Genomic DNA, 17581 nt, shown 5'->3' on the forward strand with positions numbered 1-17581 from the left:
GAGATTGCCTCCTGCACTGGAGCCGTGCTGAGTGCATCACTGTGCTGTTTCTTTTATCTGCATGCTATGGGACTAGCATGGTTATATGAAACAAGTCTGATACTTCTGTGCTATACAGGCCTTATATAATGCTAAAAAAACCAGCAGATGCATCATGAGAAGACTACAAGCAACTGCTTGAAAAGCTTGACCGAACATGTGTGAGAAGGAAGACCAATCCAGCAGCATTATTAATATATCACCATGCCAAAGGTCCAAGAACTAAAATTAAAATTATAATCTGTTTAAAGTAAATTTGGCAGCTTCTAGGTTTCCCCTTCTCAATTACCAGGACAAAGCATGAGCCAGATATTCCAACCCCAGAGATTCTAAGTGAAATATAAATATCCAGCTAGTGAATGAATGACTTTTACTTAGTTTACGGGTTACCTGAGCTGGGATGGTGCTACTGACCTTCCACTCAGTGTTCTGACCTAAACTTTTTTCTTCCTATTTTTGTTTTCCCTCTTCCTAAAGACATAAAAATTTCAACATCACACCACCACATAGGAGCGCAGACAAAGGCTTAGACCTCAGTACCTTTCATCCTGATCTGTGTATGTGGAGAGGTGAGGGAACACCAGAGGTGTTTTTTTGTTTTTTTTTTTTTTTCCTTTTATTGTGTGCCATCATCCAACATCTTCTCATATGTCATTACACCTGGTACTTCGAGATGCCTTGAAAATATTTTGGGTTATACCCTTGACATTAAAATTTTAGTAGAAAAAACTTTAAAGCTTGTGTGCTGAGATTTACAATGCAATAAATCTACCCAAGGTCAGGAATGACAGGCACCAGTTTTGGACCAGGGAGTATTGAGATGTATTCTTATTATAACTTTATTTGAGTGTAATAAGCAATGAGTGGAGAACTACTAACTATGAAAAAGTGAACCCCACGTGTAAATCAGATGACCGTATTAAAAAGATTAAAATGTCAATGGCTGCTGAAGTCCGAAAAAGGAGTCTACAGAGACCTATAAAATTATAACTAAGAGAGGGAGGTAGCCCTTAAACTTTTAACCAGATATTTTAGTGTATGAATGACCACATTAGTTAATTTTCATCACGACAATCTAATTTTGTATTGATTATTTGCTTTTATTAGTTGGCTCTCCTAAGAAGTTAATGAAGTCTGCAAAGGCCCTTTCCTTCCCCCTTAGAATACTCTTTTTAAAACCCAAAGATTAGGCATTAAAAAAGCAGGCAGTCGTACTGGTGCTCACAGCCTCGCAATGGCTGGAGTGGGGCGCACGGTGGGAGTTACGTCTGCGGGGCAGCCTTACACCGCTAAATCTCAAGGCTCTCACTCAGGCAACTGGGAGTTTTATGAGGAAGGATTGAGAGAGGACTTCAAGAATTGGCCCCTGGTGAAGAACCTTATACAACAAGAGCATTGTGCTACATGCACTGCCAAAGGCCCGCAGAGAGCTGTCTGAAACAGCAATAGACATGAGGATTTACGACAAGAAGCAGCAATTGCAATATCTAGCGCTAAACATTTAATCTATGGTTACAGTTTTTACTTCGGATCAGAGCTGAAGTCAGCAGAATTAAATCTTCAAGTGTATTTCAGCAGCCCTAAATCCTTCTGATACTGTTAACAGTGGCAGACTTCCAAAATGCATTCTGTTAATAAGACAGTAAAGTATAAAACCGAGTTATCTTCTTCAAGGAAAAAAAAAAAAATGTAAGAAGAAAGAGTCTTATAAAACTGCATTTGTGGTGCCCTGGCCATTTTCTATCTGAATTTCTCTCCAAATTATTTTTTTAACCTACTGGCCTTGGTGAATAAGAGAAAATTCTACTAGGAGAGAAATTCTTCCCCCCAAGCTTCAATATTTCCTCCTATTTTTACAGGTTAGAAGAGGTTAAGAAATCACCAATCAGTTGGTAACATGCAGTACCAATTCTCCCTTGGCCAGCAAAAGGGATTCAGCAGCTGTTACCTTCACTTTTGCACTTAACACAACTTTTTGTTCACCTGCAGCTAAAGAAGATTTATGCAGAAGCACACTGGGAGGTTGTTCAAATCCCCAAGGCAACTCCATTAGCTTTCCCAGGAGCTATATTAAATGTGTATTAAACCACACAGACACACAAACACACACATACGCACATACACACAAAATCCGTTCAGCTAATGCCCTGTTTTCAGCTTTAAATTGACAAAAGCAGGGATACTCACAGCCAAGGCCCAGACACCATCTTTAAGTCCCTGCTTTGTGTCCCAAAATTGCAGCATGTATGATAAATGGGACTGCCTGCTGCTCTGAGGTCCCTGTGGGCAAAACTACACGTTATGTATTTCATTTCCTTCTTTGGTCTAAATGTCTTTGCTTCTGTGAGTGTCACTCAAACTCTTCTTTGGCTCCTCCAAGGTAGGTCACCAAGGATACCGCAGTTGTGAGACCTGAGTTCTGTCTGTATGTGCACACATGTGCATGTGCATGACAGGTTTTAATAGGGCGATTAAAGAAAAAAGAAAAAGATAACATTTCTCATTTGGATGTAAGCATTCATATGAACCGTTAACTTATTTGTGGTATGCTGTATGAATGGAATTGTGGTGTACCTTGACAACAATGCACCTGTGTCTTCAAAGGTTGTTTTATGGCTTCATTAACAAGTGCTCTCAAAAAGGAGCTGTGGAAATCAATGCCACAATGCCATTTGCATGAGGCCTCCCCTCTGCACAGGAACCAGGTAACTGAGTGCCACTGGGAGCACAAATGGAGAAGGAGCAGCTGTGACACCAGTCCTTGTCCTCTGGAACTGATGGAGAAGTCCTTGAAAAAGTCAGGTGGACTTTACCAATAAACACTAATCTCATCACTGCATTTTCAGCTTAACCAGTAGAATTCATTGCTATATTCCCTGGAATGATTATAAGGTTTACCAGAATGCACACAGTACTGAGCTTGCTGTATTCTGCAGAGCTTGGGAATAATTTTCTGTGTATTTCAGTTTCTGAAGGATCCCGCTTTGCACAAACAGGAAAGGCTGTTCTTGGATGGCAGACATTGCCAAGCTTGCCGACTGATGTCACGGCCACGATGGCATATTACTCCATGATTCCTGCCTTTGAATGCCTCCAGCATTAGCTGTGCTGTTCAACAAGGTAAACTCATGCAATGGGATTTTTGTAAAGGAAGGGAAATGGGGAGTTCTCTGAGTTCTGACTCTCCCTTTGAACAACCACCAAGACCAGTGAAAAGGTATATTTTATGCCAAAAGTTCTACTTCAAATACATTATTAAAATTGTAAAGCTATGCAGTAAAAAAATTAGGATATGGGAGCCTGCTTAACCTTATTTCCACTAATGCAGGTGAATGCTTACACATGATATAGTCTTCAATTACCTGGCCAGACAAAATTTTTTTCCACTAACTGTCTAGTCCCTTAACACTAGTGCCCCTTAACACTACACTCCTGACATTTTTTTCAATCTTCTCCCTAGTGTCAGTATGGGGACACTACATTTAAAGAAAAAGAAACCCCTGTCAATAGAAGTGTGTATTTTGCTTAGCATATTTCAGAAAATGGCTGATTTCTTCTAGGATAAAGTGGCCCCTAACAGTTAATTTGAAGCAGGCAGCTATCATGGAGAATTTTGGTCTAGTATGTTAAAGCTTGACAGATTTACAAAGAACTCAACATGGAATTTTATAAAGTGAAGTGTTGGCCACTTACCAGCCTTATAATTTTAATAGTTCTTAAAAGAAATTTGTTTCCTGCAGAGAAATCATTAGAACCACTCCAATGTCTTATAGATCTTCATGCCAACCTTTTGATATGGAAGCTTTTTGCTATGATGGCGAGAGTCAGGTCATACTGCAGAGCCTGTTTATTCAGATTTTAACTGAGCAGTATCACCTTGATTAGAGAATGTAGCCATTGCCTTGGAGATTTGCTCCGGGTCAGTGAAACTTTCTGCTTGGAGTATTGCCTATCAGCTTGTGTGGCGGGAGACATGGGGCATGACAAACTTCTCCAGGGGATAGGTGCAGCAGGCAGTCGGTGGTGTTTGTTTGGTGTAAGGCTCCTGGCAGCTCTACCATGAGTAGCTTCTCTTTGCTGTGAATAACATGGATGTGGGGAATCTTCATACTTGTTTGTTTATCCAAGAGACAGGACTTCCTGGGTTAGGACAAATTTTGATTAGAGAGAAGGACAGAGAATAAATTTCAAAATCTTTGTAAAGGAATATGTTCAAGCCTTTAGTTGTTTTTTTGTTGTTGTTGTTTAGTTGTTTTTTTGTTTGTTTTATTTTGTTTTAGTAGCTAAGTCCCAGTGTCTTGAACAGAAATCGGAGACATTCTTGCAGAGAATCTTGTGATTAAATGCTGTCCTGTATAATTCATTTTTAAACCACAGATAATTTAATGAAACATTAACTGGAGGCATATTTTTTTGTTTGGTGGGTTGGAGAGCAGCCCTTATAAGTTTGCAAAATTTTCTGCCAACATTTTGTCTGACTTCTTTTTCCATTTGACATTTAGTGAAAAGTTGTCAGAATTATGAGTTTTCAATAAATTTCTCTGTTATAGGTGCAAAACAATAATAGGAGATGATGTGGAACAGCTGGATAGCTCTATCTACATGATCCTGTTTCTGTTCAAACAGTAAAAGATCAGTCCTGTAGAGCGACATGCATATGAAAAATAATTTAAAACGGGCTTAGGAAGGGAAAGGAGGGGAACACTGTAGGGGAGCCAGGCACAAAAATCTGGATTTGTTTTTCAAAATGTCCATTTTAGAGCAAAGATTTTAAATCTCTTATCACAGAGGCATGAGGAACAGATTTCTGCAAGAAGATCTCATTAACATTTCACAGGAGTCACTTCAGCCTTTTGCTTGGAAGCATTTTGTGTCTCAGCTCTCCTGGCCTGAGCTTGCTTTTGGAACAGCAGCCCTGAAAACCCTTAAATACAGCTAGGTTTGTGGACATGAATGTAATTCCTACAGCTGTGCAAACAGTAAAACAAAGATAGCATCTCTTCTGTTGCAACCCTGCAGATCTCTGAATGATAACAAGGCTGACGATTTACAGTGAATTCAAGGTGCTTCTCTGCTCTGGAATTCCTTCTGACTTGACAAAGAGATGACAAACAAGTCCCTCACTCCTGAAGTGTCACGCACAACTTCAAGGAGCGTAAATATCCAGTCACATTCCCCCTTTCAGCAGTTTACAGTGTGGCATATTTCAGCTCACTTTAGCCAAGTATGTGGCATATCATTCTTTGCTCCTTTCTCAGACTCGTATGCAGGGTCCGGTTTTCTGTTAAGGGAAGTTCTGGGAAGTTCTACCATGTTCTGATGGACTTCAACTAAAAGTGAGCTTTTCTAATGAGCTAAATGAATGGAAAATAGTTCTGCAGTACATGCCGTTATCCCTCTGTTTTTTAATTTCCATATGGAACTCTGTAGGTTTGTCTCTTTTCTCTTTTTGACACTCATACAACTCTCTTGAGTTAATAGAGATACTTCTCAATGCTGTCTCGACATTTTCAGTTTTCTGTATGTTACCAGTTTTAAAATGAAAGAACCTCAGGGCACTGTTGGTGTTGGCTATGGAAAAACAAAGGTTTTGGCAGTTTTGTGAGGTAGCTGGGTTTTGGCCCACAGGAAGGTCTTATGATTTAGGACTGTCGGACAGGCACATTACCAAGACAATTCTATTACAGTTATAAGCAAGTAGCTATCCGTGCTGACATATACATGGTCTGTAATAGCTGAAATCAACTTATTAACAGCTGGAAAGAGATACCGACTTCATAAAATAACACCAGGCCACCTTCCATGGCTTGCTACTCCACATTTTGCCACTGTCCATCTCCATGGCTGATGGTACGCAAAGTCAGTGTAAGCCATCAGGGGAGAAGCCTGTTGTGTTAACACCGTGTTGCAAAACGCTCCAGCTGTGGTGATGCCGAGCTGTTTCCTGCAGTTTTCACAATGTTTAGAAACAGAGGAGTGACAAGTTTAGCCTTTAAGGTATTGGTAGATACAGGGTGAAATGGGTGGGAATCAGCCAATCCTTACAGAGGTGGTGAAAATGATGGACAAATGTCAACTTAGCGTTAATGCTAGCTATATAGCCGCTCGTCTAAAAGCCAACTGGCCAAAGGGGTGTCTCTTACTGTGCTGCAGATTTCGTCTTGCAATAAGCTATGCTACAGCTTTCTGTTGAAGACTGAGCCACTAACTTATAATTAGGTAAACTCCAGTTTCTAACTAAAATAAGTTTGATTTCTGTTTGCAGAGTTGTAAATAGAAATTGGGGAAAAAAAAAAGAAAAAAAAAAGATCATTATTACCAAAATGTAGTTTTTAATTCCAATCAGCATAAGGATTTTTGATAGTTCATAAACCAAGAACAGAATATAGCCTATTTCAAAATAAAACCAACCTATTGAAAGCATTCACTTCTATTAATCACGCTATATAATGGGCTGAATCGAGATGCTATATTTATTTCACTCCAGAGGAAAGATCTCCATAACTCAACTGCATCTTTGCCACTCATGAATTATCAAGTCTCGCTTTGCTTGTGGGATAAATATATCTCAGTTATGTATGCTCTCTTTTCCTCTCAGTGTATCTATATATTTTTTGGTGTCAATTTTTATTTATATGCATATACCTGCTATGCTCACAGTGGAGATTGTTACTTTGCAATAAGTCGAAGCAAATCAATTTGGTCTACAAACACAATTTATTTTCCTACTGCAGCATTCTGCAGTATCATCACAAGAGATACCTCCACAGCCTTCGCTGTAACTGTTAAAGCATGCCACATGGCAAAGATGTGAGGGGGTCTAGCATTTGATCAAGTTGACAAGGAGTGTCAGGTTCCTGCTGCTAGCTGAAACACCAGCATGATGACACGTATTTGATGTCATTTCAATGTAGATTCTGACATAGGCCAATTTATGGTCCAATTTATGTCTTGACTCTCATACCAAGGCCAAGCAAGCTATAAAACGTAATAAGAATTTCTTCAATCAATGTCCAGAGGAAAAACAAATCACTCAGTTACTGACACAATATTGCATCAACACTCTGGTAAAGTTCTCACAAGTGTGTGACATGCCCCTAAGCTACAGTGAATGTGTGGAGTAAAAGGCTGGGCACGACAGCATCACATCCCTGGAATGTGAGCTCCTCAACTTTACAGCCATTGCCAGGTCAGTCTTTCATCCTCACAGCTCTCTGCTTTGCTAAGAAGAAAATCTTCTCTTTGTTGCTTCCCCTTCTTCTCCCCAGTTTCAGCCTTTCCTCCCCACCACTGATTTATTTCTTTTATTGTATCTTACACACTGTAGCTAGTTATCTGACAAATCTCAGCCGAAAATGCGTATACAAGGTTGTGGTGGTCAGACACTAATCACACCAACGAGTCTGTTAAAGGCTTGCATCTTTTGTCTTTTTCCTTTCATATGCTCTCAAATCAAACAGAAGCTTTTACCCTTGCTCTTTACCTCTGCTGAAGTAGAAGGTTAGTACATGAACCACATCAGCCAGCTGTAAGAAGTTGCCAATAGCAAACAGGCATGTGCAACACATATTTTTAACTGGAGATGAGATACGGGATGATTTTTTTTTCCAAAAGCCAGTTACTGCCTCTATAATATGGAACAAATGGTCTTGCCCTATGGACAACATAAAACAGGTATGAGAAAATGTGTGCGTGGTCTACACTGTATGCCTTCATTCCAATATTCCTGTGATTTTGTACATTTAGGACTGTATGAGTATTTTTGGCTTTCTGTACTGAACCAGAACAGCTGACAGGGGACTTGTTTTATTTGTGAAGGTCTTTGCCCTGGTAATTTCAGGGAAGTTGCTGTGCAGATGGGGCTGACTCTTTAGGTGGCTGCAAAAATGAAAACAAGGTGAAGGGACAGTACTCTACACCCTTACTGTTCTCTGCACACAGCAAGAAAATTGCCCTCTGAAGCTCGTCCAAATACACTATGGGTACACATACACTCCAGTTATGCTGCTGGCAAAATGTCAGTATACTCGCTGTGCAACAAATGGGCTTTGACCTGATGAAGGGCAGGACATGGGGCTTCATGTAGGTCCTCCTGGCCCATTTCAGAACCATGGTGGGGCAGGGGCCAGGATCCTGTCCTTAGCAGGCAGAGGAGGTGCAAGAACCCAGTCAGCTTCTGCAACCACTATGGTTCTGGCAGCCAGAGTGCAAAGTGGTTTGCAGAGCTCTTATACCTAGACAGACAAGTTCTGGCAAACCCTGTTCTCAGCATTACCTCCGGGAGGCTATATTGCTTGCACATGGTTTAAACATCTCATACTACGACTATTCACACCTCCTTAGATTTGGTCATCTGAATATCTGCAAAGGTTTTCTGTAATGTTTCCCTGGCACTACTAGTAAAGTCTCTTTGGCAACAATTCAAGGTATGTTATCCTTCTATTAGCATCCCTTCGGTCTCGAAGGTAGCTTATGCTGCTTGTTCTTACATTTTCCTTCTTTCCCTGCTATTTTCTTTACTAACTTTCTTGTTCTACCCTCATCACCTGAGTATGTCAATATAGCACCCCCTAGAAGTGCAGTAAACAAAGTGAGCAATATCTGTCAAACATGATTCAGTCTCTCTCAACTTCTCCCAAAGAACAGAACCATAAATGATGAACCAATTTTGATTTAACAGAGGTTGTTATTTTGTTTATTTGCTTGTTTGTTTAAAGAAAGATTCATATTATTTAGTGTTTTATGTTGTAAAGCCCAAGAATGTGTGTTTTATTGGAAGAAAAGTGGAAGGAACTGTGGAAAGAGCAGGAATTTATTTTTCTTGAAGATAGTAAAATGTTGATATTTAATTTTGTTACAATTCAGAACAGCCTTCCAGTTTCAAGATTGCTTCCCAGTGAAGATGGTGTGCTTTCAAAAAGACAATTCAAAATACAAGTTATTGTAATAATAATTGCAGATTGGTATTGATATTCTTTTTTTTTTTCATGAGAAGTGTTTCATTGAGAAAGACTGAACCAAACATTCATGTAATTGCTAGAACTCTCATTTCTCTCCTGTCCCAACAGAAATCCAAATGCTGGCACAATTGTGATGTTTACCTGGTGTTTTGATTGATGTAGGTTTGTCAGATGCAATTCCAGAATAGCTTTTCTCTTCACGTCCAGGATCCCTATGAACTGAGATAGTTCGTGGCTCATAGAATCGTAGAATCATAGAATATCTGAGTTGAAAAAGACCCACAAGGATCATCAAGTCCAACTCCTGGGTCCCCATAACACTTACTGAACTCTGTCTCCTTGAAACCTGCACAAGAAAGCCTTGCTCTTCTGGAGAGAACATTGCTGGGTCTGAAAACAAAAGGGTTTCCTCTTTTTTGTCAACCAGCTACTCCTCAGCACTGTTTGCTACCTTATCATTATATGCCATCTTAAATCAGTTTGCACGTTTCTTGGAAAAGAGGCATCGGGCTGTATTCAGGTTCTCTGCTTTGGTCCCTAAGTTTCACAAAGCAATAAGTAACTGAGACCATCTATTAACCCTACTCTTCCTAGAGAGAACTAGAAAAGGTTTGTCTACCCTGATGTGGTCTTTGGTCCTTTGAATTTAACCAGTTGTAAGCACCTGAAACTGTCTTAGGCTTCATAATCTGTGATTTGAATGTCTTCCTGTGATTTTATATGATTTTATATGTTTTTATAAAAACCTTGTCACTGTGTCAAGTTCAATCACAGTATGCTTTGGTCAATGTACAAACAATTAATGATGGCAAAAATAGGTATTTTAACATAATACAGTAAATCTTCCCAAATAAAATGATACATGCACCAGTCAGAATAATTTTACAGAGAAGAGATTTAATACAATAAATACAATGGCCTCTCTACCCCTGGCTGGAAAACCACCACAAGTGCAGCATTACACCAAACGTCATTGCAAGTACTTGTGAGGGCAGGGTGCACAGAATTTCTCGCCCCCATAATCTTTGTTTTCTGTCATTTCAGTTCCTAGTACTATTATATTGCGCATGGTTCTAAAATTTGTGCCACGTCTATATTCATTATGCCTGATGTAAAAGTGATTACCTACCCATGGGGTATATCACTGCGAGCCCTTGAAGGCTGGGAATATTTTGCAATTGGACCGTGTCTCTTCCCAATATACCGTACCATACCATACCATGCCACGCCACGCCACACCACACCACACCACACCATACCATACCACACAAATTTAGAGGGCTGTCCTGCATACCCTAACAACGGGGATGTAGCACATAGGCACCATGAGCAATTTTCAGTCCTAAGTGAATTCCAAGATGGAATTTGCCCTGGGAATTAAGCTGTGCTCTCAGTAGTATCCATAGATCTCCACTGAATGTATGGTTGCAGCCAGCCCCCCTTAAAAGCTGAGAGCAGTTCAATGCAATTGAACATACCCAATCTAGCTAGGAAAATCTAACAAAACTACATCTACAAAGTTATTTCCCTTTTTTATAGCCTCTTTATTTATGCAGGCATAGGTCAGCTGAATTTAAATCTTTCAGACCTTAAGTGCCATGTGTGATGCTAGTTTGACAAAAAAAAAGTGGAAAAAAAAACAACCAGGACTTGTTACACTTTGCCTTCCAAGCATGAGGTTCTAGCAATCTTTTTTTAAAAGCACATATAATTGATATCCACTTCTATTCAAAATATAAATTAATTTCCTCTCTCTCTAGTGTACTGGCACTCTGAATGCTTCCATCGGAGAGTGGTAAACCAGAAGCTTGCTGTGTTTGCACAAAATAACTGCTGTACTGTGCTGAAAAATATCCAACCTACACTTCCGTTCAAAGAGTGTGTTTCGTGCTGTATGGTCAATAGTGTATGGATAATCAGGAAGCTTGGCCCTCCTGTTACCTAGAGATGTTTTTTCCTGAACCAAGAAACCTCTGTATAGAAACCATGATTTTGCACTGATGAAGAAATCCCAATGAGAACTGACATTATGGGAAGCTGTTTGCCTCCTGGGATCAGATGAGAATTTTTCATGATATAAGGAACGACACTATCAACTGACATAAATATGTAAGCATACTAGTGATGTGCAATAGTAATTCTGTGACCTCCCATTCACTTTGTCACGGGGGAAATGCAGAGGACTTCAAAGACAGTTAAAGCACTCTGTCTGGTCAGGGTGGAGATTATTTGAAGAATGCCTTCTCGAAATGTAGAAGAAAAGGAAATAAATTAAATTAGTGGCAAAGTGAATAGCAAATTATGTATTGTGCATTGTTACAGATTCCTGCTCTTTGAATGGTGGTGCAATAAACCCAAGATTTGCTGACACTTATGGAGGAACACTGACCAGGTAACATTGTCCTTCCCACCCCAAAAGTAACAACCTGACCAGTTCAATGACAATTTGTCAGAGCTGCCAGAAAATCACTTGGGGGGAGAGTAAGAAGGGAGAAAGATCTTACTAGAATATTCACCATAAAGAAAACCAGAATCATGCTTTTTGCAACCACAGGGGTAATGTGTTGGAAAAGAACAAAGATATTGTTGCTTTGGGAGTCTTGTCTTTTCACAGGCAGCTTGGCTCGACTTTGAATTGTTGTCCATACAGTGACGTTGGAAACTATCTAGTTGTATTCATTCTTGAGTGGTTCTTTCCTGGTACTGAGACTAAAGACTTTCCCTTGTGGAATGAAGACTTTTGAAAGTTTGTCTTATATTAAAACATCCTGGTCAGGTAGGGGAACAGAATGGAAATCTTTTTCTTCTATTTCCTTTTACTAATCGGGAGATCTTTGAACCCAGTCTTGGGTGGGGAGGAACTGAAGTAGTAAAGGAAGAACTGAGGCAGAACAGTGTGTCTTCATGTCATTTTGAGACACAAGAACACAACGTGATGGCAACAACCTCCTTGTAGCAAACATGAACATTTTGTATATATAGTCTCTTTAAAATGTCCAGGTCTAGTTTTCTTCTCTGCTTGAACATAAACTTTGAAACCCTCACATGCTGCTTGGAGTTCCTCCCCAGCAGAATCACTGACTTTTCACCTGGGATTTTCCCTGAGAGGATGGGAAATAATCTCAGTGTTTTGCTGTGTTTACTAGACAACACACAGCTTTGCCAAAATACGTATACCAAGTGGTTTGTTGGTTTGTATACCAACAAATACCATATGTATACCAAGTGGTTTGTATACCAAGGTTTGTTGGGGTTACCTTGGCATGCATATCTGAGATTTTGGCTCCTTTTTTGTGTGTACTGAACTGGACTCTGTTCTTTCCCTTTGTTTGCTGGCTCTACAGGTTAAATCACAGCAAAAGCAAAACAAGTTATTCTCATCAGATTTGCTGGTATGCTAAATACATCCACTTGTGAAACCAAATGGGGTCCCAGCTGTGACTGTGTGTGCAGATTTCCCTGACCATGTCCTTGCTCGTCTTTTCTTGTGGCCACCAGTACAAATGATGTCAATGCTGACAGCAGACTTATCATGAGGCTTCAGTGACAACCTTGAAAATGATTTGAGGGAGTCCATGTCCTGAGGACCATTGTCTCAGGCTCTCTGCCAACTCAGGAAGAAATTTTTTGGGGCTATCTGGAGTTTCAAAAGATTTTTCCCTTTTACCTAGCGAAACGATTTTGGAATGAATGACTGCAACATTAAAAAAAAAAAAAAAAAAAAAAAGAGAGAGAGAGAGAGAGATTCGTAGATTCATTGTATGTGATGTTTACGAGAGCTGAGCACATGACTCTAGAATGAGGGTCCCTGTGCAACTCATTTTCTGCAGGAAGTCACTGATGGTCTTATACAAGGGTAGTGTACAACCTGATAACCTGGTAGACATGCAATGATCCGGTGATCCAGGGTGTTTAAGATGTGTCTTCTTTGAGTTAGACTTAGATCAGTCGCATGAAAGTTTATGGAATCACTCCTCAATAAAATTTGTTTGAGATGACAATCAGACAAGGATAGTTTAATAAAATTACATTTCCAATCAGTACTGAAATCTCTGTAACAAGAATGTAGTCTTCTGCTAAGATGTTTGTCCATGTTACCACATACCTCTCTTCCTAAAAATTTAATTGAAAACTCAGTTTGGTTTATATACTGTGTGAATCCTTGTGTACTACAGCTGTCCTACACAGTATATATAGTCTCATCTTGTCACATCCTAAGGAGATGGGAATTGACCTGTTTGTCTGTCTTTGAGCAGGTTGGGACTTACAAACTATTGGCACAAAAATACATATTTCCTCCAATCCTTGACAAACACCAATTTTCTTGAACCTTCCTGGTGAAGGTTTGTGTTTTGAATGAAAAATCTTGCAACAAAGACTGATTAACTGTTAATATTTGATTTTAAAAGACAGATCCTGAGGCTACGTTTTAATATATCTGAACATTTAGGTCATCTGAAAAATGGCACGATTTGGGGGAGGGGCGTATGGAAATGGTGACTGGAGGTAAAGAGTGTTGGTTAAGCTCATACCAGTGCCAAATATTTTACACAATCAGGCTGAGAGTCTCAGGGAGAGGCTGCAGAGACACGGGACCCTTGAGCAGAAAATGTGCCAGAGGGATATTCTTTCACAGGAGACAGTTTTTTAACCACAAAACAATCTCAAGGAGAAATAAAGTATCTGCTGAGGAGGGAGATAGACTTGCACAACTGGTACCCATCCAAAGAAAAGGGAAGAAATTGATTTTAAATGACATCTAGCCTAAGTTGAAAAGATACCTGGGAGGGATCAGGAAACCGACAGTTTCATTTTTTTCATTATTTTTTCATTATTTGTTTCATTGGAGTTGAACACTTCTCATGTTAGTCAGAGTAGAAAGCAATTGGTTTGTGAAAGCTTTTGCAAAATCTCTGTGATTTTACTATCAACTGAAGAGATTAATTTCAAATCCAGAGTCCCCACAAAACTGGCTTTCTGGAAAAGGAGGTGTTTTGGGTATGGGAAATTAGTCATGGCACTTCTGCTGGGACATATGTTGCATGAACAGTGAAGTCCTGCTTTTTGAGAGGATATAAAAAGATATTATGGGTCCACGACATGTAACAGAGAAGTAAAAGAAAGCTAAGGCTAACCCCACTCAAACCAAAGACCATGTGGCCAACAAAACAGTGTCAGGGATGTTTAGCAGGGAGATTGGCAGGTTACTTTAGGAACATTTTAGAAAACTACAAGACAAAGCTTGACAGTAGAAAAACTGACAGGTGGATTATAAAGAGAAAAATTATACAGTAACCAGTAAGTAGCCCAACTATCTGTGGTTTTATGAAAATTACTTTATTTAATTTTCTTCATATAACACCCATTCCTTTACATATCCTCCTGAATCAAGGGAAGACCTATTTTTCACAGAAGAGTTTGAGAGAAACAAGAATCACTTGTGACCATTAATTTTATGAATGATTTGTTTGAAACTGCATTGAATGGCAACATCAGTCCACAAATGAGCTTTGAAATGTTCTTATTCCAAGTCTGTGCAGATGGGCAATTTGCTGTGTAATCAGTTTCACAGCCACCCTTTCAATCAGGGTCACTTTTATAACCGTGCTCTTGTTTTGCAGGTTTATATTTCACAACATCTCAGAAATGCTGCATGTACGAGTCCAGTGACCAAAAACAAAAAAAAAAAGAGAGAGATAATTCAGAAAATGCAGCAAGATTATGTCCACAGGCACTTTGAACAGGGATTTCAGCAAATATAACACTCTGGGAGTGTCAATAAAATATAGAGATACAACTGAAGAGGAGTTATCTAGAAACCAGTGATTGACAGAGCTTGAGACTTTTATTTTAGCTACTCTATGAAACTTATGCTTGTGCTGTAACAAAAGTAAATTACAGCAGCAGTATTCCTGTATTCAATTAAAAAGAAGTCTTATGTAAAAGCAGAAGAGTGATATGGTAACTCTGTAAATCTAGGACGATGCCACCCAAAACACTTTATGATCCTCCTAGTGAGTAGATATGGCACTGAAGAAGACACAGATTAACCACTAAAGTGATACAGAGATCAGAGTATAAAACATATGTGAAAATATCAGAGGAACTGAATTTATACAGAGATCACTCACAGGGGACATTACCATTATGTAGAAGTGCGTTTAATGAAGTAAGGGAATTCTTCACATTAGTACAAGAAGGTAGAACAAGAAGCAGCAGCCTCAAACAAAGGAAGAAAAGTTTAGGTTAGATACCATGGTTTTTTTTTTTCCTTAAAACAGACAAGTTGGGTATTAAAATAAGCTGCTGAGAGAGGATATCTCATCTGAAGATATGAGTGAGAGCAGATAAAACTTCATATGGGAGGAGATGGCACAGCCATGTAAAACGGAGCTGTCAGTTTGAGCCCTGACATTTCTCCTAAACCAGTAAGAGACATTTGAAATTAACGGAGAGTGGTGGCAAACACTCTGTGTCCTTCAGCCACCCATGGTGTGAGGAAATTTTGGCATTTGATTGCAGCAGAGGGGTGACACTGGCTCATCAGCAGCTCCTGCAGCCTCTACACATTTATGAGGACTTAAATGACTCAGTAGTTTTCTTCCAGTCCTTTGTCCTTGGTTTCCAGTGGTCTATAAATTTCATATCTTACTCTACTATTGAAAGATTATTTTAGTATCAATTCAATCTGCAATGCAATAAAGCAATAAAAGTCCAGGAGGTATGGACAAAAACAAACAACAAAATGAAACTTTGCATGTGAACTTATATTGAAATTCAGGAATATCAAAATTCATAAAAATAGTGCAGGAAAGTCTTGGAAGGTGAAGTTTGAGGGCATCTTTTCTGTGAGTTTAGGATGGCCAGATTAGATGCAAACAGTAAAAGAGCGTGCAAATAATCTCAAGGGGAACAGCAGATTTTTCATGTGTCTGTGTACCATTGTCAGTTACCTACACACAAATTCTGAAGAGTGTTTGTAGATTTTTGTGTCTTCATATCAATCTCTATTCACTTACCAAGAGAGCTTCCCTTTAGTTTAGTTACACAGAATGCGAAAGGCTAAAGAAACATAACTTCTGCTGTTGTAGAAACCTCAGAAAGTGCCAAGCTGTATCATATTAAGGTCTGATACCTCAGAATTAAGAGCTCAACTGTGCCCCATTAGAAATCTTCCATTTCTAGCGCAACATTCAGCATCACTTTCTCACCTTGCTGGGCTGTAAAATTCTGGACCTTAAATGGGTCATTCTGTGCGCTCTGTTTGTCCTGGGACTTGAGTTGGTTGTATTTTTTTGGAGGTGGGGAGTAGGAACAATGCAGCTTCCACTTAGAAAGTAGAAAAAGAAATGTTATACTGCTGCTTGCTTTTTTTTTTTTTTTTTTTGTAGTTTTAATGGCAACCCTTTTGAAGCTACTCTCAGAGGTTTAGAACAAATCCAGGCAGAGAGATGAGCAGGCAGGATAGTGCAGGTGGGACACTGAAAGACACATGATAAATACAATTTATCACATGAATTTAACCAGAGCTATAGGGTACCTCTCTGCAGAGTGTGATTTGATTCATGTAGACACATACACATGTATGCGTGCACACACAGGAGAGAGTGTGTGCATGTGTGTATGAGAGAAATTTCTTCTGTGCTTTATATTGAAGGTATTCACTGGAAATGATGTATGAAATGAAATCCCCATGCTCTCGGCACGCAGGGAATATCAGACAGAGCTCTGCAATCACTGTAGAGATGTGCTTTGCTATTGGCAGATCAAATGCAGCCAGAAGAGCAAACCAACCTGAAAGACTCTGGGGAAAACAAATATTTTTTTTTAAGTTATAAAATAACGTTCCCACCATTTTAATATCATTTCTCCCATTTTCTCTCCCTCTGGCGTTCCCCTGGGCAGCCAGCTACATTAGCTGGAGCCTTAGAGAGATAAGAGCCCTCCCCACACAGATTTCCCCTTAAAAGCCCTTCACAATGTGTTAAAATTACATTTTGAATAACACTTTCTAGCTTTTTTTATTAATTTTTTAACGTGTTTTTACCATATGAGAATTTCTTCGTAGCAATAGTAATGGGTGGTTGCAGGGGAAGCAGGGCATTGCTCTCTCTCCTCCTCCACTCTTGCAGGTAGCACTCATTCAACATTGTATCTGAGAATCCCCCCAAAATTAAATCAACTCCCAGCTATGCTATGAATTGTAAAGGGAATCTATTATGAAAGGAATGGCTTCCCCAGGCCTTCCTGTTAGCTGGTCCTGGGGCAAGAGCATGGCGGAAGGGATATAAGAAATCCTCCCAGGTAAGAAGCAGGTACGGACATGCCCTCTTCTGGGATGGCTGGGCTTCCCTCCACCCATTGCCGATGCTCTGATGCACCTTACCATTTCTGGACTGCTCTCTTCGTTGTGAGATCATTTCAGCTTGGCTATAGATTGCTGAAGAAGGACGTTTATTTATAATACGCAGCGTAGGAAATTAGGCCATTGTACTTCTGCACAGGGGAAAGATTCATAAAAAGTCACACAGAATTATTCTTATATAAGTGACAATGACATCGTTGTAAGGAGGAAGCAGAAC

The sequence above is a fragment of the Cygnus olor genome, chromosome 2, assembly GCF_009769625.2.
Source record: "Cygnus olor isolate bCygOlo1 chromosome 2, bCygOlo1.pri.v2, whole genome shotgun sequence".
In the NCBI taxonomy this organism is placed as follows: domain Eukaryota; kingdom Metazoa; phylum Chordata; class Aves; order Anseriformes; family Anatidae; genus Cygnus; species Cygnus olor.